Here is a 26506-nt window from a genome sequence, read left to right on the forward strand (position 1 = left end):
ATTAATCTTCCTTTCTGTTTCTATGCCAATACCATGCAGTTTTTATTACTGTTGCCCTGTAGTACTGCTTGATATCAGGGATGGAGATACCTCCAGATGATCTGTTGTACAGGATCGTTTTGGAGATTCTGGGTTTTTTGTTTCTCCATATGAAGCTGAGAATCTTTTTTTCAAGGTCTGTAAAGAATTGATTTGGTATTTTGATGGGAATTGCATTATATCTGTAGATTGATTTTGGCAGGATGGCCATTTTCACAATGTTAATCCTACCAATCCATGAGCATTGGAGATGTTTCCATTTTCTGTTATCTTCTTTGATTTTTTTCTTCAGAGACTTGAAGTTTTTCTTAAACAGGTCTTTCATTTGCTTGGTTAGAGTCACACTAAAGTACTTTATGTTATTACTGGCTATTGTGAAGGGTGTTGTTTCCATAATTTCTTTCTCATCTTTTTTGTGTTTGGTACACAGGATTTTTTGGAGTTGATTTTGTATCCTGCCACTTTGCTGAAGGTGTTTATCAGCTGAAGGAGTTCTCTGGTTCAATTTTTGGGGTCACTCATGTATACTATCATATCATCTGCAAATAGTGACACTTTGACCTCTTCCTTTCTGATTTGTATCCCCTTGATCTTCGTTAGTTGTCTTATTGCTCTGGCTAGGACTTCAAGTACTATGTTGAAGAGATATGGAGACAATGGGCAGCCTTGTCTTGTCCCTGATTTCAGTGGGATTGATTTAAGTTTCTCTCCATTGAGTTTGATGTTAGCTATAGGCTTGCTGTATGTTGCCTTTACTATCTTTAGGTATGTGCCTTGTATCCCTGATTTCTCCAAGACTTTAAACATGAATGGGTGTTGGACTTTGTCAAATGTTGGACTTTGTATTTTATTGAGTATTTTTTGCATCAATATTCATAAGAGAGATAGGCCTGAAGTTCTCTTTTTTGTTGGATCTTTTTGTGGTTTAGGTATTAAGGTGACTGTGGCTTCATAGAATGAGTTTAGTAGTGTTCCTTCTGTTTCTATTTTGTGGAATAGTTTGAGCAGAATTGGAGTTAGCACTTCATTGAAGGTCTGGTAGAATTCTACGCTGAAGCCATCTGGCCTATGGCTTTTTTTTGGAGGGGAGACTGTAAATGACTGCTTCAATTTCCTTGGAAGATATAGGGCTATTCAGCCTTTCTACCTGATCTTGACTTAGTTTTGGTAGATGGAATTTGTCAAGAAAATTATCCATTTCATTTAGATTTTCAAATTTTGTGGCATATAGGCTTTTGTAGTATGACCTAATAATTGTTTGGATTTCCTCAGTGGCTGTGGTTATGTCCCCATATTCATTTCTAATTTTGCTGATTTGGATAGTTTCTCTCTGCTTTTTAGTTAGTTTGGCTAAGGGTTTGTCTATCTTGTTGATTTTCTCAAAGAACCAGCTTTTTGTCTCATTGATTCTTTGGATAGTTTTATTTGTTTCTAATTGATTGATTTCAGCCCTTAGTTTGATTATTTCCAGCTGCCTGCTCCTCTTGGGTGTATCTGCCTCTTTTTTTTCTGAGTTTTTCAGTTGGGCCATTAAGTTGTTTGTATGTATGTGGTGTTACAAATTTCTTCTTTTTTTAATTTTATTTTTTCTTATCAGTTACATTTTATTAATGCTGTATCCCAGCTGTGTCCCGATCCCTCATTCCCTCCCACTCCCTCCCTCCCTCCCTCCCTCTTCTCCACTGTGCCCCTTTCCAAGTCCACTGATAGGAGGGACGTCCTCCCCATTCATCTGATCCTATTTTATCTTCAGGACTGGCTGCAAATCCCTCCTCTGTGGCCTAATAAGCCTGCTCCTCCCTTGGGGTTGGGGAGGCTTCTTGCAGGCACTTATTGCTATAAAATTTCCTCTGAGCACTGCTTTCAATGTTGCCCATAAATTTGGGTACGTTGTGCCTTCATTTTCATTGAATTCTAGGAAGTCTTTAATTTCTTTCTTTATTTCTTCCTTAACCCAACTGTCATTGAGTAGTAAGTTGTTCAGTTTCCATGTGCGTGTCAGCTTTTTGTTCTTTCTGTTGTTTTTGATGTCTAGCTTTAGTCCATGGTGGTCAGATAGTATACAAAGGATTATTTCAATCCTTTTGTATCTGTTGAGGCTTGCTTTGTGACCCACTATATGGTCTACTTTAGAAAAGTTTCCATGAGGTGCTGAAAAGAAGGTGTACTCTTTTGAGATTGGGTGAAACGATCTGTAGACATCTATTAAGTCCATTTGATTTCGGGATTCTGTGAGTGCTTTTATTTCCCTATTTGGTGTCTGTTTAGTTGATCTTTCCCTTGGTGAGAGTGGATTGTTGAAGTCTCCCACTATTAAGGTATTAGGATCAATGTATGATTTAACCTTTAACAATGTTTCATTTACTAATGTCTGTGCTCTTGTATTTGGGGCATAGATATTCAAGATTGTGATAGCCTCTTGGTGGATTTTTCCTTGATGAGAATATAGTGGCCCTCCTTATCTTTTTTGATTAACTTGGGTTGAAAGTCAATTTTATTAGATAGAAATTTTATTAGATTTTATTAGATAGATGGCTACTCCAGCTTGTTTTCTGGAAACATTTGCTTGAAAAACAGTTTTCCAGCCCTTTACTCTGAGGTAGTGTTTATTTTTGTTGCATAGATATGTTTCTTGGATGCAATAGAATGTTGGATCCTGTTTCCGTAACCATTCTGTTAGCCTGTGTCTTTTTATTGGTGAATTGAGTCCATTGATATTGATAGATAATAGTGACCAATGCATATTAGTTCCTTTTGTAATGGAGTCGGTGATCTAACCCTGTTACATTGCTGTTTTCTTTTCATTTTTGTTGGGACATTATTTGTATGCCCTGTTTTCTTGGGTGAATTTGTTTTCATTGGATTGGAGTTTTCCTTCTAGTATCTTCTGTAGGGTTGGTTTGCTGTGTAGTTATTGCGTAAATTTAGTTTTGTCATGGAATATTTTGTTTTCTCCATCTATGTTGATTGAAAGCTTTGCAGGGTATAGTAGTCTGGGTTGACATTTGTGATCTCTTAGAATCTCCATGATACTTGCCCAGGCCCTTCTGGCTTTCATAGTTTTTGATGAGAAGTCAGGTGTGATTCTGATAGGTCTACCTTCATATGTTACTTGGCCTTTTTCCCTTGCTGCCTTTAATATCTTTTCTTTTTTCTGTATATTTAGTGTTTTGACTATGATGTGATTTGATGTGTGTCTTTTCTGGTCTAATCTATTTGGAGTTCTGTAGCCCTCTTGTATATTTATGGACATCTCTTTCTTTAAGTTGGGAAAATTTTCTTCTACGATTTTCTTGAAAATATTTTCTGGACCTTGGAGCCTGGAGTCTTCTTTTTCATGAATACCTATTATTCTTAGATTTTGTCTTTTCATAGCATCCTTGATTTCTTGGATATTTTTTGATTGAAACTTTTCTGATTTCCCTTTTTCTTTGAGAGAAGTATCAATTTCTGCAAGTGTGTCTTCAGCTCCAGAGATTCTCTCTTCCATCTCTTGTATTCTGTTGGTGATGTTTAATTTTGTGGTTCCTGATCTTTTCTCCAAGTTCTCCAGCTCAAGGGTTTTCTCATTTTGTGTTTTCTTTATTGATTCTAATTCTGTTTTCATGCCTTGCACCATTTCTTTCATGTGTTTGAATTTGGATTCCTCTCTCTCTATGATGGCCTCTACTTCTTTGTTGGAATATACCGAGTTACTAGGTCGTTTCTTACTGTGAGGTTGGATCTGAAATTTCCTAGGTTGTGTCTTTGAATTGAGCAGTTACTTCCTCACTAAATGTACCTTCACATTCTTATTGATATAATAGCTCATCTATTTACTTGTGGATTCCCCAGTGAGGAAATATCTGGGAAGTTAGATAATATAATTCCTATTGCAGTTATATTGTGGCAGGGTGTGCTTTGAGGTTGACAGGCCAATGAAAATTACCAGACAGAATAAAGTCTGTCACTTTATATCTTTTTTTTTCTTTAGGTCTTGATCTCTCTATTTATAAATATGTCTTTATAGCTCTTTCTCTCTCTGTCTCTCTCAGTCTTCCTCTCTTTGCCTGCTGCTTGTGGTTCAGTATGAAAAGCTCTTGAAAGAAACATGTAACAAATCAACTGAACTATTAGTCTTGGAGTCAGGAACTGTCATCTCTGGTTTGTGTGCTTTCACCTGCCCAGATTGAGGCATGTTGGGGATGCTCAACTTTTCTCTCAAGCAGGCTATCCACTTGGTACTTTTAATAACTGGTTCCGGAAACTCTTACTCGATTTCACCTGTTTCATAGCATCATTCTTCCTCTCATTCAATCAGCACCTAACCATTGTGATATCATAATAGCATTGTGATGTCATCATAGCATTACATGTCCTAATATCATTATGAAGTCTTACTGTTGTTTAATCATAATATATTTTGATTTCAAAATTCCATTGTGATGTTAAAACACAATTGTGTCTAAATACCATTGCGAAGTCATAATAGCATTGTGATGTCATAATAACATTGTTTAATCATAATACCATTGGGATGTCATAATATTGATATCATAATAGCATTGTGATGTTATAATAGCCTTTTGAGGTAAAAATACCATTGTGACCTCAAAATTTTATTATGATTATATACCACAATCATGTTGAAATACCATTGTGATGTCATATTAGCCTTGTGATGTTATAATACCATTGGTCTGTCATAATGTCATTGTGATATCATAACACGACACCATTGTGATGTCATAATAAATTTGTGATATCATAATACAATTGTGATGTCATAATAGAATTGAGATATCATAATACCATGGTGATATAATAATAGCACTGAGATGTCATGACACAATTGTGATAACATAACCATTGAGATGTCATAATAAAGTTGTAATGCCCTTTTACAAATGTGATGTCATAATAGAATTGTGATTTCATAATACCATTGTGAAGTCAAAATACCATAGTGATATCAAAATAGCAATTTAATGTCATAATGCCATTGTGATGTCATAATAGCATTGTATTGTCATCATAGCACTGTGATGTTGTAATACCATTGTGATGTTAAAATTCCATTGTGATATCATACCACAATTATGTTGGAATAGTATAATATATCATAATAACATTGTGATGTCAAAAAAGCATTGGAATGGCATGAGAACATTGTGATGTCATAATAGCATGATGTTCTACTACCATTTTGAAGCCATAATAGCATTTTCATGTCATAGTACTACTGTGATATCATAAAACTGTTGTAAAATCATAATACCATTAGATGTCATACAATTGTGCTGTCATAATAGCATTGTGATGCCGCAATGGAATTGTTACGTTATTTTATTACTTTGAGGTTCTTATTCCATTGTAATATCATACTATGAGTATAATATCAAAATACCATTGTGATATCATAATAGCATTTTGAGGTCATAATGAAATTATAATGTCAAAATTGCATTGTTATGTCATAAAACAATCATGTCATAATAGAATTGTTATGTTATAATAGCATTGTATTGTTCAAATTCCATAGTGATATCATATGAGGATCATATAATTGTAATATCATAATAGCATTGTGCTGTCATAATAGCTTTGTGATGTCAAAATTCTTTTGTGATGCCATATGACAATCATTATGATGTCATAATAGCATTGGGATGTCATGACACTATTGTGATGTCACCAAAGCATTTTTATATCAAAATTCCATTGTGATGACATAATAGCATTTTAAAACCATTATACCATTTTGATGTCAGGATAGCATGGCGTTAGGGTTATGGTTAGGTTTAGGGGTTAGGATTAGCATTAGTGTTAGACATCTTCTACTTGGGTTTTGATGTTTATTTTGGCTATCTTTTGTGTGTGTCCTTTTTTGATATGGGATGGACAGTTTTGCCTTTTAAACATATGAAGTATTATTTTTGAATTTCTAGTACCTAACTAGGATGGTTTGTACTTCGCCAGCTGCAAGACTCCTGTGTCTATTTTGCCTTAGGCATGACCAATATCTATACCCTGTGAAAATATGTCATGTTGAAAGGATCAGTCATCTTCCAGAGCAGTGAGACATATTAATTTAGTCAGCATTTAAAAGTTTTTTGATGTGGCACATGTGCAGCTTGCATGTTTGTCTCCCAGCCTAATTTTAGGTTCTTACATTGACCAACAGAACATATCTCTTGAACCATAATGGCCTTTGACAGGAGTTCTTCTGTGGAAGGCCCATTTTTTTGAGATTGCCTTGACTTTTTAAGAGCATTGTAACATTATCTCTCCTCTTATAAAACTAAAATTGATATGAATTCAATCTTTAAAACAGGAAGTACATAACATCTATCATTATGAGAAAAGAAATGACATGGTAACCTTCAAGAATTTTTTTTTTTCATTTTGAATCTTTTACCTCTGTGACAATATCACGTAGGAAATGGAAATTAATGTTTATTTAACTGGACAGCTTTCTAAGTAGAGAAGCTTCAATGTGATGGGGAATTAAGGGGAATGTACCCAATGACAACAGTTCCTACTGTGGTCTTGGATTTAAAATTTCCTAAGTTGTTACTTTGAACTGAGCATTTAGTGGCATATTCACTAAATGTACCTTCATATTCTTATGGATAAAATAGGCAAACAGGGTCTAGGGTTCCCTGAAGTGCTGAATCTTTAAGAGCAGCTAAAAGAGAAGGAAACCAGACAATTCTGGGATTGGTTTGGCTGAAACACAGAAAGAACTGTGAATGTAAAAGAACTGAGGGGCAATAAACTCTTTGAAAGCTAGTAATGTTGCACACTAGAGTTGCCAACCCTCTATGAGCATGGTTTCTTGTTTACCAGTCTGGATTGACATTTGTGTCCTACTCAGTGGTCAGAGAACAATCCTTCTCGTTCTGGGGTTTACAGTTAAAACCAGGACTTGAGGACAGAGACATGGGTCTGTGTTATATGCCTAGCAAACCAAGCAGATATGTTTTCTGCTATGGTCCCCAGACTAACTCTCTAAATATACTATTAGTGTCATGTGTCTTTTTAAGAGGAGCAACCTAGGCTCTTGAGGTCTGAGGTAAACACTAGTTCATGACTAGGATACTCTGCTATAAAATTAATTCCTAGAAAGCAAGCCTTACAAAATCAAATTCTTTGCTCCTTCAGTGGAATCATTTCTCCATGTTAAAAGTCATTGTAAAAGTTGTGAACATATTATTTTAATTACTTATGAGGGAATTTCGTTTAATATACATTACACTATTTTTCTATTGCTCCCTGATTCAAATTCTTACCCTTGTGTCACAGTTTTTTTTTCTTTAAAATATATCAGTTGAATTATGTGTGGTCTATATACTCATTGGAACATGTTCAGAATCTCAGTGCAAAGTCCCTTAAAGAAAACTGAGATCATCCTTGCCACACCCTGCAACCACCCCCAAGAAGAAGCCATCTGTCCTGAAGATATCTATGCTTCTTCATCTTGATCAAAGTTTTTCTTATTTATTCATTATGATTTGTTCGCTTTGTATCCTCTCTGCTGCCCCCTCCTTCTTCTCTTTCCAGTCCCACTCAACCTCCTTCTTATATCTCTATGACCTTGTTCTAGTTCCCTAATAGGGAGGCCCTCCTCCACCTTCTGTCTGACCCTAGCTTATCAGGTTTCATCTAGGCTGGAAGAATCATTTTCCTTTGTAGCCTGATTGCTAGGAAATTGTTCCCCTTGTGTCCTCAATTCCCTTTACTTATTACAAAATTCCTGCCAAATCTCCTGCAGGCTTCTCAGAGCTCTGAAGGAAGGGAGAATTTCATCGGGAAATCCTATTCAGTACTAGGTGTTTTAAGGTTTCTCTCTGCATAATATTTGACTATGGGTCTCTGTATGGAATCCTATATGATGCAGAAGGAAGCATCTCTGTGGACAGAACATGGCACTGAATTAATCAGTTGAGGGCAGAGAGCAACATACTTTAATAACAACAGCCTGGGTTGCTTGAAAATTTCTGTAGGATGCCCTGGCCCAAAAACTCAAGTAACTGCCACCCAGTTCTCCTAGTGGAAGACTGTTTTGGTCACAAAAGATGGCCTTTTGTAACTTTAACCCCACTATTATGAGACCTAATAATAAGTGAATACATAACATATTTGTCTTTCTGCATGTTAGGTACTACACCCAGGATGATTTCTCAGGGTTCCATCCATTTGCCTGAAAATATCTTGTCATTTCTTAGCTGTCATAGAAATGGTCCACATTTCCTCCAAAAGAGATGGTCAGTCCTGTTCTTCAGTCCTTAGAATTTGCAGGAACTTTAATCATTGTATTGAGTGACAAACTATCAGGATAAATATTTTCTTTTAGCCTAGAAGTTTCTACATCTTCTTCCACTTACTGTTGAATTGAATTGCAATGTTCCCTTGAAGATCATTTACTTACATTTCAAGTCCCCACCGAGGAAATACCTGGGAAATGTTAGGATTTGTATGGCCTGGTTAGATAATATAATTCCCTTTGTTTCACTAATTTCTTTCTCAGCCCTTTTGTCTTATGTATAAATGAAGGCTACTGATTTTTTTGAATTAATATTGTATCCAGCCAGTTTTCCAAAGGTTCTTATCAGCTGTACAACTATGCTGGTAGAAATTTGGGTCACTCTGGTACACTGTCATATCATCTACAAATATTGATACTTTGATTTCTTCCTTTCTGATTCCTATTCCCTTGATCTCCTTCAATTATCTTATTCTCTAGCCAAGGTTTCCACAACTATGTTGAAGAGATATGGAAAGAGTGTGCAGCCTTGCCATGTTCCTGATTTCAGTAGGATTGCTTTAAGTTTCTCCCAAATCTCAAAAGATAACACATGCTGATAAGATTGTGGATAAAGGGGGATCCTCCTTCCTTGCTCGTGGGAATATAAACTTGTACAACCACGCTTGAAATCAATCTGGTGCTTTCTCAGACAAGTAGGAATAATGCTTCCTCAAAAACAAATTATACCACTCCTAGGCATATATCCAAAAGAGGCTCAAGTACACAATAAGGACATTTGCCCAAACAAGTTTGTAGCAGTTTTATTTGTAATAGACAAAACCTGGAAACAACCCATGTGCTCCCCCAACTGAAGAATGGATACACATATTGTGATATATACACACAATGGAATATTACTCAGCAATAACAACAACAACAAAAAAAAACAAGGAAATCATGAAATTTGCAGGTCAATGGTGGGAACTGGAAAGGATGAATGATTATCCTGAAAGAGCTATCCCAGAAGCAGAAAGACACACGAAGTATATGCTCACTCATATAGACATATAATATAGGATAAACCTACTAAAATCTGTACACCTAAAGAAACTAGTTAAGAGGGAGAACTCTTGCTAAATTACAAAGAGGATGGATATAGAAAGAAGAAAATAGGGAACAAGTTAGGAGCCTGCCACAGAGGGCCTCTGAAAGACTCTGCCCTGTAGACTACCAAAGCAGATGCTGAGACTTATGGCCAATTGCTGGGAAGAGTGCATGGAACCTAATGAAAGAAGTGGGAAATAGTAAGATCTGGAGAGGACAGGAGCTCCACAAGTAGAGCAAGAGATCCAAAAACTCTGAGCACACGGGTCTTTCTTGAGACTCATACTACAACCAAGTACCATGCATGGAGATAACATAGAACCTCTGCACAGATGTAGCCCTTGGCAGTTCAGTGTCCATGTGGGTTCCACAGTAATGGAACAAGGACCACCTATGACATGAACTGATTAGCCTGCTCTTTGATCACCTCACCCTGATTGGGGAGCAGCCTTACCAGGCAACAGTGAAAGAGAATACAGCCACCCCTGATGATATCTGAAAGAGTAGGATCAAAAGGAAGAAGATGAAGACCTCCACTATCAGTGGACTTGGGTAGGAGCATGCATGGAGAAGGGGGAGGGAAGGTAAGATTGTGAGGGGATAGTGTTTTATGGGGGAATACAAAATGGATACAGTGTAATTAATAAAAACTAAAATAAAAAACTATTGAAAAATGTATTTCCTTTTGGATTTATATTATAGGAGGGTGTGCTTTGAGGTTGATATGCCAATGAAAGTGAACAGACTTAATGGAGTCTCTGTCACTTTACATCTTTGTTTCTGTTGGTCTCAGTCTCTATTTCTGAATTTGTCTCCCTAGCTCTCTCTTTGTCTCTTTCAGTCTCCCTCTCTCTGCCTCCAGCTTGTGGTTCAGTATGAAAAGTTCTCAGTTTGTGTGAAGGACTACAACAACATTACTGCTTGCTGATATGACATCATATATGGTCTCCTAAAAATATAAGCAATGTCCCAATAAATGATTTTTGTTTAAATATTTGCCTTGATCAGGGAGCATTTTCACAGAAAATTATTTAATGACTGTGCATTTAACAAATAATAATAGAATCTGTCATAATGTGAAACTCACAAGTGAAGGACACGTGACTTTATTAATGACCATTTGAAAGAATTATGTGATGCTCACTTTGGCAGCACATATACTAAAATTGGAACGATGCTGAGAAGATTATCATGGCCCTTGCACAAGGATGACATGCAAATTCCTGTAACATTCCATATTTTTGGAGAATTAAAGAAAACACAAATATTGGAAATTGCGGAGAGAAAGAACTTAGGGAAGAAATCAGGAACTACAGAGGTAAGCATGACCAATAGACTATATAAAATGGAAACAAGAAACTCAGTTGTGAAAGATACAATGGAAGAAAACAGTGTATTTGTCAAAAAAATGTTAAATATAAAAAATTCCTGCAACAGAAGATCCAAGAAATTCAAGACAAAATAAAAAGACAAAACATAAGAAAAATTAGAATAGAGGAAAATTATAGGCGATTCTCTCCTCCAAGGCCCAGAAAGTATTTTTAAAAAAATGAAGATAATTTCCCCAACTTGAAGGAGAGGCCAATAAGAATAGGAAAGATCTACAGAACACCCAAAAAATTAGTCCAGAAAAGAAAATCTTCCCATCACATAGTAATCAAAACAGCAAGTATACGGAAAAAAAGAAAAAAAAATACTAAAAGTTGTAAGGGAAAAAGGCCAAGTAACATCTAATGGAAAACCCATCAGAATCTCAACTGACTTCTCAGCAGAGACTTTGAAAGCCAGATGAATATCATGCAGGCCTGAAGAGAACACAGACATCAGCCAGGCTACTATACCCAGCAAAACTCTCAGTCCTCATACACAGAGAAAACAAGATATTCAAGGACAAAAACAAATTTCAACAATACCTACACACAAATCCAATATTACAGAAGACACTAGTAGGAAAAATTCAACCCAAGAAAACTAGCTACTTTCAAGAAAACACAGGAAAGAATTAACTTCACTACAGTAAAACAAAAGCAACCAAGCACAAAACCTTAATACCACAGCCAACATCAAACTCAAAGGACCTAACATGCACTGGTCATTGATCTCTCTCAATATCAGTAAACTCAATTTTCCAATTAAAAAATACAGACTAACAGAATGGATGCTTAAACAAGACCCAACAGTCTGTTGCATGCAAGAAACACACCTAAGTCACAAAGATAGATATTACCTGAGGGTAAAGTCATGGAAGACTGCTTTCCAAGGAAATGGACCCAAGAGACAAGTAGGAGTAGCCATTCTAATATCTGATAAAATAGTCTTTTAACCAAATTTAATAAAAAGAGATGTGCAAGGACACTTCATACGCATCAAGAGAAAATTCCACCAGGAAGATATCACAATCCTGAACATCTATGGCCCAAATACAAGGGCACCCACATATGTAAAACAAACATTGATAAAACTTAAACAGCACAGAGATGCCAACACATTAATAGTGGGAGACTTCAACACCCCATTCTCAACAAGACAGGTCAACAAAACAGAAATTAAACAAAGAAAATATGTCTCTGACAGAGATCATGAATCAAATGGACCTAGCAGATATTTACAGAACCTTACACCCAAACACAAAAGAATTTAACTTCCTATCAGCACCTCGTGGAACTGTCTCCAAAATAGACCATATGTTTGGCCAGAAAGCAAGCCTCAGCAGATAAAAGAAGACTGAAATATTCCCTTGATCTTCTCTGATCACCATGGAATAAAGCTTCACATCAACAGAAATAGCAAAAAGCCTAACACATGGAAACTGAACAAGTTGCTACTAAATGACACCTGGGTCAGGGAAGATATAAAGAAAGAAATTAAAGTCTTCATAGAATTCAATGAAAATGGAGGCACAACATACCCAAACTTATCGATACAATAAAAGCAGTACTAAGAGGAAAGTTCATAGCACTAAGTGCCTTCAAAAAGAAATTCAAGACACCTCATTCTAGAAAATTAATGGCTCACCAAAATACCCTAGGGGAAAAAAAAAAAAGCAGACACACCAAAAAAAGAGTAGACAGCTGGAAATTACAAAACTCAGGGCTGAAATCAATCTGTTAGAGAAAAATAAAACAATTCAAAGAATCAATAAAACCAAGAGCTGATTCTTAGAATGAAGAAGATAGACAAACCCTTAGCCAAACTAAGTAAAAGGCAGAGACACCATCCAAATCAACAAAATCAGAAATGAAAAGGGGGATAAAACTACAGACACTGAGGAAATCCAAACAATCATTAGGACTTCCTTCAAAAGTCTATATGCCACAAAATTTGAAAATCTAAATGAAATGGGCAATTTCCTTGATCTTTCCACTTAACAAAGCTTAATCAAGATCAGGTAAATCGATTCAATATTCCTATATCCCCTAAGTAAATAGATGTGGTCATTGAAAGACTTCCTTTGGAAAAAAAAAAAAAAAAGCCCAGGACCATATGGTTTCAACACAGAATGCTACCAGGTTTTCAAAGAAGAACTAACTCCAATTCTCTTCAAACTATTCCACAAAATAGAAACAGAAGGAACACTACCAAACTCATTCTAGGAAGCCACAGTGACATTGGTACCTAAACCTCACAAAAACCCAACAAAGAAACAGATCCAAAAATATTCAGCAAAATACTTCCAAACCAAATACAAGAACACATGAAAGTTATCATCCCCTGTGACCAAGTAGGCTTCTTACCAGGTATGCAGGGGTGGTTCAATTTATGGAAATCCATCTATGTGATCTACCATATTAACAAACTGAAAGAGAAACACAATGATAATCTCCTTTGTTGCTGAAAAAGCATTTGAGAAAATACAATATCCATTCATGTTTAAAGTATTGGAGAGATGAGTGATACAATGCATATACCTAAATATAATAAAGGCAATATATAGCAAGCCTATTGCCAACATCAAACCCATGAGAGAAACTGAAAGTGATTCCATTGAATTCAGGAACAATGCAAGGCTGCCCACTGCCTCCATATCTCTTCAACAAAGTTTTGGAATTCTTTGTTATAGCAAAAAAAAAAAAAAAAAAAAAAAAAAAAAAGGAAGGAAAAATTCTAAACTTCGTAAGGGAAAACAAGAAACCCAGAATTGCTAAAACAACCCTCTACAATAAAAGATCTTCTAGAAGAATCATCCCTGTTTTCAAACTGTACTATAGAGTAGCAATAATAAAAATGGATTGGTACTGGCCTAGAAAAGGAATGGTGGATCAATGGAACCTAATAGAAGGCCCAGAAATAAACAAACACACTTATGGACACCTGAGTTTTGATAAAGATGCCAAACATATACAATGGAAACAAGATGGCATCTTCAGCAAATGGTGTTGGTCTAACTGGATGTCACCATGTAGAAAGATGCAACTAGTATCATACTTACCACCCTGTACAAAAGTAAAGTCCAAGTGGATTAAAGACCTCAACATAAAACCTGACACATTAAATCAGGTAGAAGAAGAAGTGGGGAAGAGCCTTGAACTCATTGGCACAGGAGACCACTTCCTGAACAGAGCACCAACAATCAATTAATGGGACCTCATGAAACTTATCTAAAGGTTCTGTAAAACAGTCATCAAAACTAAACAAATGCTTACAGATTGGCAAAGAATCTTCACCCAGCCTCTAAGTGACAGAGGACTATAACCCAGTATATATAAAGAACTAAAGAAGTTGAAAAGAAACAAATCAAGTATTCCAATTAAAAATGGGGAACAGAGCTAAACAGAGAATTATTGATAGAAGAACATCAAATGGCAGAGAAACACTTAAAGAAATGCTTAACGTCATTCACCATCAGGGAAAAGCAAATCAAAACTACCCTGTGATTTCATCTTACACCCATCAGATTGGCCAGCAGGAAACCTAAAGTGACAACACATGCTGGAGAGGGTGTGGAGAAAGGGGAACCTTCCTTCATTGCTGGTGGGAATATAAACTTGTACAACCACTCTGGAAATCAATCTGGTGCTTTCTCAGACAACTAGGAATAGCACTTCCTCAAGTTCCAGTTATACCACTCCTAGGCATATATCCAAAAGAGGCTCAAGTACACAATAAGGACATTTGCACAACCATGTTAGTAGCAGCTTTATTTGTAATAGCCAAAACCTGGAAACAACCCATGTGCTCCCCCAACTGAAGAATGGATACAGAAATTGTGGAACATCTACACAATGTAATAATACTCAGCAATAAAAAACAAGGAAATCATGAAATTTGAAGGTAAAGGTGGGAACTGGAAGTGAGCTATACCAGAAGCAGAAAGACACAGTTGGTATATATTCACTCATGTAGACACATAGAATAAACCTACTGTTTATTTTATGGTACACCTAAAGAAAGTAATCAAGAAGGAGCACTCTGGCTAAAATGCTCAATCCCCATCCCAAAGGCAAAGAGGATGTTATCCAAAGAAGGAGAAAAATTGGAACAATTTAGGAGCCGACCACAGAAAGCTTCTGAAGGCTCTGCCCTGCAGACTATCAAAGCAGATGCTGGGACTGATGGACAAATGTTGGGCAAATTGCATGGAATCTAATGAAAAAAGTGGGAAATAGTAAGATCTGTAGGGGACAGTAGTTCCACAAGGAAGGCAACAGAACCAAAAAATCTGAGCACAGGGGTCTTTCCTGAGACTCAAACTCCAACAAAGTACCATTCATGGAGATAACCTAGAACCTCTGCACAACTGTAGCCCATGGCTGTGGGGTGTCCAAGGGAGTTCCATAGTAATAGGAACAGGGACTGCCCTTGACATGAACTGATTGAACTGCTTTTTGAAAACCACACCCTGATTGGAGAGCAGCCTTACCAGGCCACAGAGGAAGAAAATGCAGCCACTCCTAATGAGATCTGATGGACAAGGATAGAAGGAAGTAGAGGAAGACCTCCCCCATCAGTGGACTTGGGGATGTGCATGCATGGACAAGGGGGATGAATGTTGGGTTTGGGAGGGAAGAAGAAGTGGTTTATTGGGGGATACAACCTGAATAAAGTATAATTAATAAAATTTAAAATAAAAATATTAAAAATATATAATTCCTTTTTGTGTTGTATTATAGGAGAATGTGCCTTGAAGTTGACATGCCAATAAAAGTAACCAGACAGAATGGAGTCTCGGTGTATTGGTGTCTTTCCATTTATATCTTTGTGTCTTCTGGTCTCAGTCTTAATATTTCCCAATCTGTTTCTCTAGCTTTTTCTCTTTCCTGCTCTCTATGTAACCCTCTCTCTGTCTGCCGATATGGGTATGAAAGTATGAAAGTATGAAAGGCTCTGACTACTACAAGAAGATGACTGCTTGCCAGTGTGACATCCTACACAGTCTCTAAATTTAAATGCAAGGTCCCAATTAAACACTTTTTGTTTAAAGAGTTGCTTTGGTCAGAGAGCATTCTCACAGTCACTAATTCCCTGAGTGTGGACATACATGTGTATTTAACAAATAATAATGGAATCTGTGATAATGTGAAAGTCACATGTCAAGGACTAGTGACTTTATTAAAGACCACTTGAAATAAATATGTGACTCTTTTCCTGAACTAAGAGTATTGGACACAGGAACTGTCATCTCTGGGTTGTGTGCTTTCAGCTGGGAAGATTGAGGCATGTAGGGCTGCTCAGCCTTTCTATCATGCTAGTTGTCTTCTTGGCCCTTTTAATAACAGGCTCATGAAACTCTTACTGGCTTTCACCTGTTTTGTGACATCATTCTCCCTCTCAGCCAGTCATCATCTGAGAATCTGGATGTTTCAATAGAGATGAGTAAAGAAACTTTCCTTTCTGCCAGTATGTCTGATCCTGTACACAAGTGACTGTTTCTTTGAAACCCAACATGCCTTTATCTTATGTGTTTATCCAGATCACACACCTTTACTCCTGTTTACCTCTGTGACAATGTCATGTAGGAAATTAAACTTTATTGTTCATTGAATTAGACAGCTTCCTAAGTAGTGAAGCTTCAAAGTGATGTGGGATTAAGGGGAATGCACTTATTGACAAGGTGAATTCCTACTATTGCCTTGGATCTGAAATATCCTAGGTTGTGATTTTGAACTGAGCATCTACTGCTGTACTCACTAAATGTATCTTCACATTCTTATCGATATAATAGGCATTCTGGGCCTAGGTTTACCTGGGGTATTGATTCTTTAAGAGCAGGGAAAAGAGAAGGAAAGCAGATAACTCCTGTGACTAGTTTGGCTGAAACAGAGAAATATCTGTCACTTTAAAAGGAAAACCGAGGGGCAATAAACTATTTGATAGCTGGTGCTACTTCACACTAGAGTTGCCAGCCCTCTAGGGTTGCCTTGTCTGACCTTTCTGGATTGGCAGCTGTGTCCTACTCAGTGGTCAATTCTCCTTGTCTTGATTTACAGTTCAAACTAGCCCTTCAGGACAGAAAAATATGTCCAAGTTATATCCATAGGTCAGAAGAGCAGAAGATTTTCCTGCAGTGCTCCCCCAGGCAAATACTCCAAACATAATTTTATTGCCAGCACTGCTTGTTGAGAGGTGCTACCAGGCTGCATGTGGTCTGAGGTCAGTGGGTAACCACTAGTTCATGACTATGATTCTCTGCTACAAAATGACTTTCTGAAAGCATGCATTACAAAGTCATATTCTGCCCTCCTTTAGTGGAATATTTTCTCCAGGTTAAAAGTCATTGTAAAATTGTCAACATATTATTTTTATTGATTTTCTGGGAAATTCATATACTATACATTATGCTAGTTTTCCATTGCTCCAAGGTTCAAATCCATACCCATGTGTCACACTATTTTTTTTCTGTCTTTAAAATACATCAATTGAAGTGTGCGTTGTTCATTTACTCATTGAAACAAAGTCAGAGTCTCAATGCCAAGTCCCTTAAAGAAAACTTAGTTCATCAGCTGGTACCACCCCAAGAAAAGCCATCAGTCCTGAAGAGCTCTGTAATTCATTAAATTTATCACAGTTGTTCAATTTGTATCCCCTCTGCTGCCCCCTCCTTCTCCTTGCACTCCCTCTCCCACTCCTTTCTCTACCCCTATGACCTTTCTCTAGTTATCCGATAGGGGAAGTCCTCCTCATCCTTCTAGCTGATCCTAGCTTGTCATTTCTCATCAAAGCTGGCTGCATCGGCTTCCTCTAAGCTTTGATTCTCAGGGCATTGTTCTCCTTGTGTCCTCAGTTCCCTCTACTTAGGACACTCGTCCTGCCTCCTCTCCTGCCAGCTTCACAGAGCTGTGACAGGTGGGAGAATTTCATAGGGAAATTCCATTTAGAGCTGGGTGTTTTAAAGTCTCTCTGTTCATAATATTGGACTTTGGGTCTCTGTAGGCAATCTCAGTTGATGCAGAAGGAACCATCCCTCCATCTTCTTACACTTCCTAGTGACTTGAAATGCAATGTCCCTGTGAAGTTCATCTGTTTACATGTTGAGTCACCATTGAGGAAATGTCTGGAAAGTGTTAGGAGGTATGGCCTTGTTAGATAATATAACTCATTATATTATCTATAGTTATATAGATATATCCTATATCTATCTATCTATCTATCTATCTATCTATCTATCTATCTATCTCCTATATCTATATATCCTAGTTATATCCTAGGAGAGTGTGATGTGAGGTTGATAGTCCAATGAAAATAACCAGACAGAATGGGTCTTTGATTCTCAGTCACTATATAATTTTATTTTCTGTTGTTCATGGTCTCTATTTCTGAACCTGTCTCTCTAGCTCTCTCTCTCTCTCTCTCTCTCTCTCTCTCTGTCTCCATCTCTCTGCTTTCTGCTTGTCTTTCAGTATGAAAAGCTCTCAGTTCTGCTGACAAGTACTTGATAAGGATATTTGCTGTCCTAGCACAATTCACTTCAAAATACAAAGTCATAATAGCAATGTGATGTCAAAATAATATTGTGAAATCTTTTTTTATGGTCTCATGTTTTGTTTTTATATTTTTTTCTTATTATTTTATTTTATTTTTCTTTATTACTTATACTTTACTCACTTTGTATACCCCCCGTGGTTCTCTCCCTCCTCCCATCCCAATCCCTCCCTTCCTCCACCCTCTGCATCCATGTCCCTCCCAAAGTCCACTAATAGGGGAGGACTTCTTTTCTTTTTTTCTGATCCTAGTCAATCAGGACTCATCAGGAGTGGCTGCCTTGTCCTCTTCTGTGGCTTTACAGAAGCTTTTCAGTTTAATGAGGTCCCATTTATTGATTGTTGCTCTTAGAGCCTGTGCTGTTGGTGTTCTGTTCAGGAAGTTGTCTCCTGTGCCAATCAGTTCAAGGATATTGCCCACTTTTTCTTCTAAGCGGTTTAGTGTGTCTAGTTTTATGTTGAGGTCTTTCATCCACTTGGATTTTAAGATTTGCAGGGTGATAAGTATGGATCTATTCACATTTTTCTACATGTAGACTTCCAGTTAGACCAGCACCATTTGTTGAAGATGCTGTCTTTTTTCCATTGAATGGATTTGTCATCTTTGTCATAAATCAGGTGTCCATAAATATGTGGATTTATGTCAGGGTCATCTATTCGATTCCATTGACCGACCAGTCTGTTTCTATGCCAGTACCATGCAGTTTTTAGTATTGTTGCTCTGTAGTACAGCTTGAGATCAGGGATGGAGATACCTCCTGAAGATCTTTTACTGTAGAGAATTGTTTTAGCAATTCTTGGTTTCTTGTGATTCCATATGTAAGTGAGAACTTTTCTTTCAAGGTCTTTAAAGATTTGTCTTGGTAATTTGTTGGGAATTGCATAGAATCTGTTGATTGCTTTAGGTAAGATGGCCATTTTTACTATATTAATCCTGCCAAGCCATGAGCAGGGGAGATCTTTCCATCTTCTGATAACTTCTCCTAATTCTTTCTTCACAGACTGGAATTTTTTTTTCATACAAGACTTTGACTTGGTTGGTTAGATTCATTCCAAGGTACTTTATGTCCTTTGTGGCTATTGTGAAGGGTGTTGTTTTCCTAATTTCTTTCTCTGCCCTTTTGTCCTTTGTATACAGGAAGGCTACTGATTTTTTTTTTTTTTTTGAGTTAATTTTGTATCCATCCACTTTATTGAAGGTGTTAATCAGCTGTAGGAGTTCCCTGGTAGAGTTTTTGGGGTCACTCAGGTATACTCTCATATCATCTGCAAACAGTGATAATTTGACTTCGTCCTTTCCAATTTGTATCCCTTTGATCTCCTTCAATTGTCTTACTGCTCTAGCTAGGTATTCAAGAATATTGTTGAAATGATATGGAGAGAGTCGACAACCTTGCCTTGTCCCTGATTTCAGTGTGAAAGATTTAAGTTTCTCTCCATTGAGTTTGATTTTGGCTCTAGGCTTGCTGTATATCGCCTTTACTATGTTCAGGTATGTGCCTTGTATCCTGATCCTTCCAATACTTTAATCATGAATGGATGTTGGATTTTGTCAAATGCCTTTTCAGCATCTATGGAGATGATCTTGTGGTTTTTCTCCTTCAGTTTGTTTATGTGGTGAATCACATTGATGGATTCCCGCATATTGAACCACCCCTGCATGCCTGGAATGAAGCCTGCTTGGTCATGGTGGATGATGTCTTTGATGTGTTCTTGGATTTGGTTTGCAAGGATTTGGTTGACTATTTTTATTCAATGTTCATGAGGGAGATTGCCTGAAATTCTCTTTCTTTGTTGGGTCTTTGTGAGGTTTAGGTACCAAGGTGACTGTTGCTTCATAGAATGAGTTTGATAGTGTTCCTTCTGTTTCTATCTTGTGGAATAGTTTGAAGAGTATTGGTGTTAGCTCTTCTTTGAAGGTCTGCTAGAATTCGGTGTTGAAACCATCTGGCCCTGGGCTTTTTTTACATGGTAGACTTTTGATGACAGCTTCTATTTCCATAGGCGATATAGGACTATTTAATTGGTTTACCTCCTCTTGACTCAGCTTTTGGCATGGTCAAGAAAATTTTTAAGTGAGCCATTAGGGTGCTTGAATGAGCTGTCTCGAATTTCTTCTTGAAGGCACTTAGTTCTATGAACATTCCTTTTAGCACTGTTTTCATTGTGTCCCATAAGTTTGGGTATGTTGTGTCTTCATTTTCATTGAAGTCTAGGAAGTCTTTAATTTCATTCTTTATTTCTTCTCTGACCCAGCTGTCATTTAGAAGCAAGTTGTTCAGTTTCCATCTGTGTGTTGGCCTTTTGCTATTTTTTTTTCATTGAGGTCCAGTTTTAGTCCATGGTGATCAGATAGCATACAAGGGATTATTTCAATCTTCTTGTATCTGCTTAGGCTTGCTTTGTGACCAGCTATATGGTCTATTTAGGAGAAGGTTCCATGAGGTGCTGAGAAGAAGGTAAATTCTTTTGGGTTTGGGTGAAAAGTTCTGTAGATGACTGTGAGGTCCATTTGATTTATGACTTCTGTCAGAGATATTGTTTCTTTGTTTAATTTCTGTTTTGTTGACCTGTTCTTTGTTGAGAGTTGGGTGTTGAAGTCTCCCACTATTAATGTGTGGGGTTCTATGTGTGGTTTAAATTTTATTAAAGTTCTTTTAAAAATGTGGGTGCCCTTGCATTTGGGGCATAGATGTTCAGGTTTGTGATATCTTCCTGGTGGATTTCTCCCTTGATGAGTATGAAGTGTCCTTCTCTATCTCTTTTGATTGATTTTGGTTGAAAATCTACTTTATTACATATTAGGATGGCTACTCCTGCTCACTTCTTGGGTACAATTGCTTGGAAAATATCTTCCAGCCCTTTACTCTCAGCTAATGTCTATCTTTGTGTTTTTTTTTTTTTTTCAATGCAGTTTATTCAGGAACATTGAACAATCCTCGGACCCCGGGGAAAGCCAGCCCACAGCTTAAATAGCCTCTGGGTAGCCAACCCAGGCGTGCCACGGGGGCAATGCAGATAGGTCCACATACATGGAAGCAAGCCAGATCCTCGGCCTTAGCCAAATGTGGAGTTGTTCGTGACAGAGAGCACTCACCATCGGGAAGGTGGAAGGCGGAAACCAGCTCCATCTTTAAGGCATAGCATTCCGCAGCTCTCTACAGTTCCCCCTTTTTGTTTTAGACGCATCAGGCAAGAGTAGAGGTCTGATCTCTGATATTAGAAATAAATTGGGACTTTGTACAGATGTTCATTTAGGTGTCATCCACCCAAAGAGCATCAGACCCGTCGGATACCTTTTTCTCAGAGGCGGGACCTGGGGCATCAACCCGCATGCAATCAGACATGCTCTTCTCTGGGTCCAAAGCGGCTGACCCTGAGTGCAGTGCTTAGCCTCGCATCCTGAGCGTATCATTTTAGCTTTTTATGGTATCCAACCATGCTTGGGGAGAATGTCCTGCTTCAATGGCTGTAAAGGCCTGAATGATCATGGCTGCATCACACTGTTGTGAGACTCTAATCTTGCATATATACCGCAGTCAAACCAAGGAGACCAACACCAGAAGGCCTGCTAACACTCCCATGCCCGCCCATTCCTTCAGATGATTCATGGCTGCAGCAATCCATGTTGATAATCCTGTGGCTAGTCCTGTGTCCACTCCGGTAGAATTTACTGTGACAATGGCCATTCTCACCTGCTCCATCGTAGTATCGAATTCTCCAGTCCAATTACCTAAAATATAGCTAGACAATTGTTTAGACAGATTTGCAGCACAGGAAAAATTCTCATGTTGTATGCTAGTGACACAAAGTGCAGCATACTTTCATTGACAGCCAGGTTGAGCGATTTGCCATAGGGTATCAATTTGCTCCTGCACGAGGTCAATCCTCTGATTGAACACCATCAAGCTTCACTTTAGTTGAGCATTAATTCCTTTATGTACAACTAAGGCATGAGCTACATTGGCTAAATGATTATTCAGGGTCTGAGCAGTCTGCCCTGTATGGACTTGGGGAGTGGCATGCAAGCAGAGGGAGGAGGGAGGGTGGCTTTGGGAGGAGAGGAGGGAGGGGCTTATGGGGGGATGGAGAATGAATAAAGTGTAATTGATGAAAAATTTAAGAAAAAAGGGAAAAATAATTTAAGAACCTTAAATGACTTTCAAAATTGGAGGAAAACATGGAGTTAGTCAATTGGCATGGAGCACGTCTCGCCCCTGGGGGCAATGGTCTCCTGAACCTACTCAGACCTTGGACACCACCACTGCTATTTCTAGAACTGACGCAGGATGTTCCAACGAGGGGTTAAGGCCTCTCATAATATTTCCTATAAGCCCACACCTGTTTGTCTATATCCCCCATTTTTATTCATTATTAGCCAGATAGAGCCAAGTAATTGTGGTAATGATACTTGCTTTTTTGCCCAATGCTGGAATGCTAGTAAATTTAGGTATGCTCTGGTACTCGCATGCCTCACTGGGTGCTTGTGCCCATTGATGCCCCTCACGCTATGACTCTCTTCAGACAGAAAAGAGATCTTGGAACTACAGCCACCATTGTTACTACCATCTCATTGACGGCTGTTGGAGCTACCACCAGGGCATTATCTTTGTGTTTTAAGTGTGTTTCTTATATGCAACCGATTGTTGGGTCTTGTTTACTCATCCGTTCTGTTAGTCTGTGTCTTTTTATTAGAGAATTGAGTCCATTGATGTTGAGGAAAATTAATGACCAGGGGCTGTTAGATCCTTTGATAGTGATGTTGGCCATGGTACTATGTTTGTGTGTTTGACTACTTTTGTTTTGCTGTAGTGAGGTTATTTATTCCTATGATTTCTTGAAAGTAGTTAGTTTTTTTGGGTTGTATTTTTTCTTCTAGTATATTTTGTAAGCTGGATATGTGTGTAGGTATTGTTGAAATTTGTTTTTGTCATTGAATGTCTTGTTTTCTCTGTCTATGAGGACTGAGAGCTTTATTGGGTACAGTAGCCTAGGCTGACATCTGTGTTCTCTTAGGCTCTGCATGATATCCATCCAGGCTCTTCTGGCTTTCATAGTTTCTGTTGAGAAGTCAGGTGTGATTCTGATGTGTTTGCCATTATATGTTACTTGGCCTTTTTCCCTTGCAGCTTTTAGTATTTTTTCTTTGTTCTGTTTACTTACTGTTTTGATTATTATGTGACAGGAGGATTTTCTTTTCTGGTCTAATTTATTAGGTGTTCTGTAGGCCTCTTGTATTCTTATAGGCTTCCCCTTTAAGTTGGGGAAATTTTGTTCAATGATTTTGTTAAAATATTTTCTGGGCCTTGGAGGAGGGAATCTTCATTTTCCTCTATTCCTATTGTTCTTAGGTTTTGTCTTTTTATGTTGTCTTGGATTTCTTGGATGGTTTGCATCAGGAATTTTTTAGATTTATTATTTTCTTTGACGGATATATCAATTTCTTCCATTCTATGTTCCACACCTGAGATTCTTTCTTCCATCTCTTGTAGTCTGTTGGTTATGCTTACCTCTGTAGTTCCTGTTTTCTTTCCTAGGTTCTCCCTCTCCGTGATTTCCTATGTTTGTGTTTTCTTTAATTCTTCCAATTCTATGTTCAGATCTTGAACCATTTTGTTGATTTCCTTCACCTGTCTGGCTCTATTTTCCTGTTTTTCCTTTGACGTCTTCTGCTGTTTGTTTGAATGTTCCTCTGTTTCTTTTATTTCTTTCAGTGACACAGACTGTTTGGCTGCATCTTCCTGTATTTCTTTACAAATGACCACAATCTCTTTTATTATATCTTCCCCTAATTCTTTACACATTTTCTTTACTTCCTCCATTAACCACTTCATTAGCATAAATGTAAGGTTATCTTCTTGAATTTCACTCATGTTAGGGTGTCCAGGGCTACTTGCCCCTGAATAACCTGGTTCTGGGAATGCCATATTGTTTTGCCTTTTGTTGGTTGTGCTTTTTCACTGACCTCTACCCATCTCTCTGTCTCAGGTGCTGTCTGTTAATTTGTGATGCCTGCTGAGTCCTGGGGTGGGAAGAATCCACTTGGAGGGGTTTCTGAAGTTCTCCTCTGCTTTTTGGGTATGGTCAACTGAATAGTTGTGCTTCTCAGGAACTGTCACAGTTCACTTCAGGTGTATGGACCTATACGGTAACTGTGGTATTCAGGAAGGGTCTCCTCTCATCAAGAGAGTTCCTGCTGATGGCTGCCCTGCTGCTGGGTTTCTTGCTCTGAATTTAGTGAGCAGCAGTTGTTATTATTTAGGTGTAATTGTTGGGTGCAGCCCTCTTGAAGGACCAGGGATTCCCACATTTTTGTCAGTCTAGGTAGGGATAACTGGTTGATCCTTGGCACAGTAATTAAGGGCTGCTGTAACAGCTTTCTTGTTTTTGTAGGTCTGAGGACCAGGGATTCCCACATTTTTGTCAGTCTAGGTAGGGATAACTGGTTGATCCTTGGCACAGTAATTGAGGGCTGTTGTAACGGCTTTCTGATTTTTGTAGGTCTGAGGATGCAGCTGTGTGCCCTAGTTCCCTAGAGGTACTCAATAATGGCAGGTGAGCACAGAGCTTCTGCCTGCAGTAAAAGGCTAGAGTCTAGAGTCTGCATGAATCTAGAAAGTGCTTTGGTGCTGAGTGTCCTGAGCGTTAGACCTGATGATCTCCCTACTGTGGAGTTTCCTCCTGACAGGGACACCCAGTCTTTGCTTTGGGGACTGTTGTTCTGTCTGGGATGGCGACTAGAACCCACAAGCACAGACATGTGTGGCTCTGCCTTTCTGGCTTTTGGGAGCCTGGGCGTCTGCCTAAACTTGGTAATTTTTCCTGAGACCTTTTTGGGATGGTGGTATCGGCTGAGTGCTCTGAGATCAGACCAGCCCTCCCTGTGGGTTTGCACTCGACAGTGAAACTCAGTATTTGGTGCCCTGGCGGCCACAGTTCTATCTGAGGCAGCAAATCAGCCATGCAGGCAGGGCTCTGTGCTGGTGCCTGGGTCCCCAGCTCTGGATCTGGGCTGGCTCCTGGGGTGCCCAAGGAACCCGAGTCTTTTCCAGGAGATGTCTGGGTGATCTAAGGTTGGTCCAATTGTTTTCTGCACCATGGGATTATCTCTCAACTGGAAATTCCAATCTGTGATGTTGTGGTGCCCACAGTTCATTCTGGGATAGTGACCAGTGCACCCTGGTGTGTGGCTCTGGGCTGGTGACCAAGCGCCTGGTGGAACTGGGATCTCTTCAGTGGGTTAGCTGGGTGAGTTAAAGCTGATTGAATCCCCCACTGTGGGGTCTCTTCTCACCTGGAAAACACAATCACTTTTGTTTCATGGCCGTGAGCTCTGGTTGCTGGTCACAGTGCAGATCCTGTTGTGCTGCTGGTTAGAAAGAGAGTCGTCCCAGCACTGCCATCTTGCCCAGCCTCATAATATTATAATGCCATAATAGCATTGAGATGTCTTAATACCATTGGAAAGTCATACTGTTGTGAAGTCATAATGTCATTGTGATGTCATAATACTATTGAGATGTAACATTGTGATTTCATAAGGGTATTATCATGTCATTATACCTTTGTGATGTTATAATATCATTGTGATTTTAATATCAGTGTAATGTCTTAATAACTTTGAGACATCATAATAGCATTGTGAAGCCATAATAGCATTGTGGTATCATAATACAATTGTGATGTCATATCATTGTGGTGTCATAATAACATTTTGAAGTTATAATAGCATTATGCTGTCATAACAGCATTGTGATGTTATAAGAGCATTGTGATTTTATAATAGCATTGTCATATCTTAATAGCATTGTGATGTCATAATATGGTGATTGTCAAAATTCCATTGTGATGATATAAAACAATCATGTCGTAATATAATTTTGATGTCAGAATAGGATTGGGATGTCATGATGAATTTTGATATCATAATGACATTGTGATAGCAAAAATCGCATGTGATGTCATCAGATTATAGTGATGTCCTAATGTGAAGCCATTCCATTATGAAGTCATGATAGTATTTTGATGTCAAAATTCTGTTGTGATGTCATAGCACAATCTTGATGTATTAATAGCATGATGATGTCATAATACCATTTTGAAGTAATACCATTGTGATGTCAACATAGAATTGTGATGTCACAATACCATTGTGCTGTCATATTAGCATTATGCTATCATGATAGTATTCATATGTCATACAATTACCATTGTGATA

The 26506-nt window shown here is 38.2% G+C and overlaps 1 non-coding gene across 1 annotated transcript; it reads left to right on the top strand.

Moving 5' to 3' along the window:
- Positions 1-10506: 10506 nt before the first annotated feature.
- Positions 10507-10613, top strand: LOC132651941 (U6 spliceosomal RNA). The gene has a single exon (XR_009589464.1). It is a non-coding gene; the product is annotated as a U6 spliceosomal RNA (small nuclear RNA).
- The last annotated feature ends 15893 nt before the right edge of the window (positions 10614-26506 follow it).

This window comes from Meriones unguiculatus (genome assembly GCF_030254825.1).
Source record: "Meriones unguiculatus strain TT.TT164.6M chromosome Y unlocalized genomic scaffold, Bangor_MerUng_6.1 ChrY_unordered_Scaffold_42, whole genome shotgun sequence".
In the NCBI taxonomy this organism is placed as follows: domain Eukaryota; kingdom Metazoa; phylum Chordata; class Mammalia; order Rodentia; family Muridae; genus Meriones; species Meriones unguiculatus.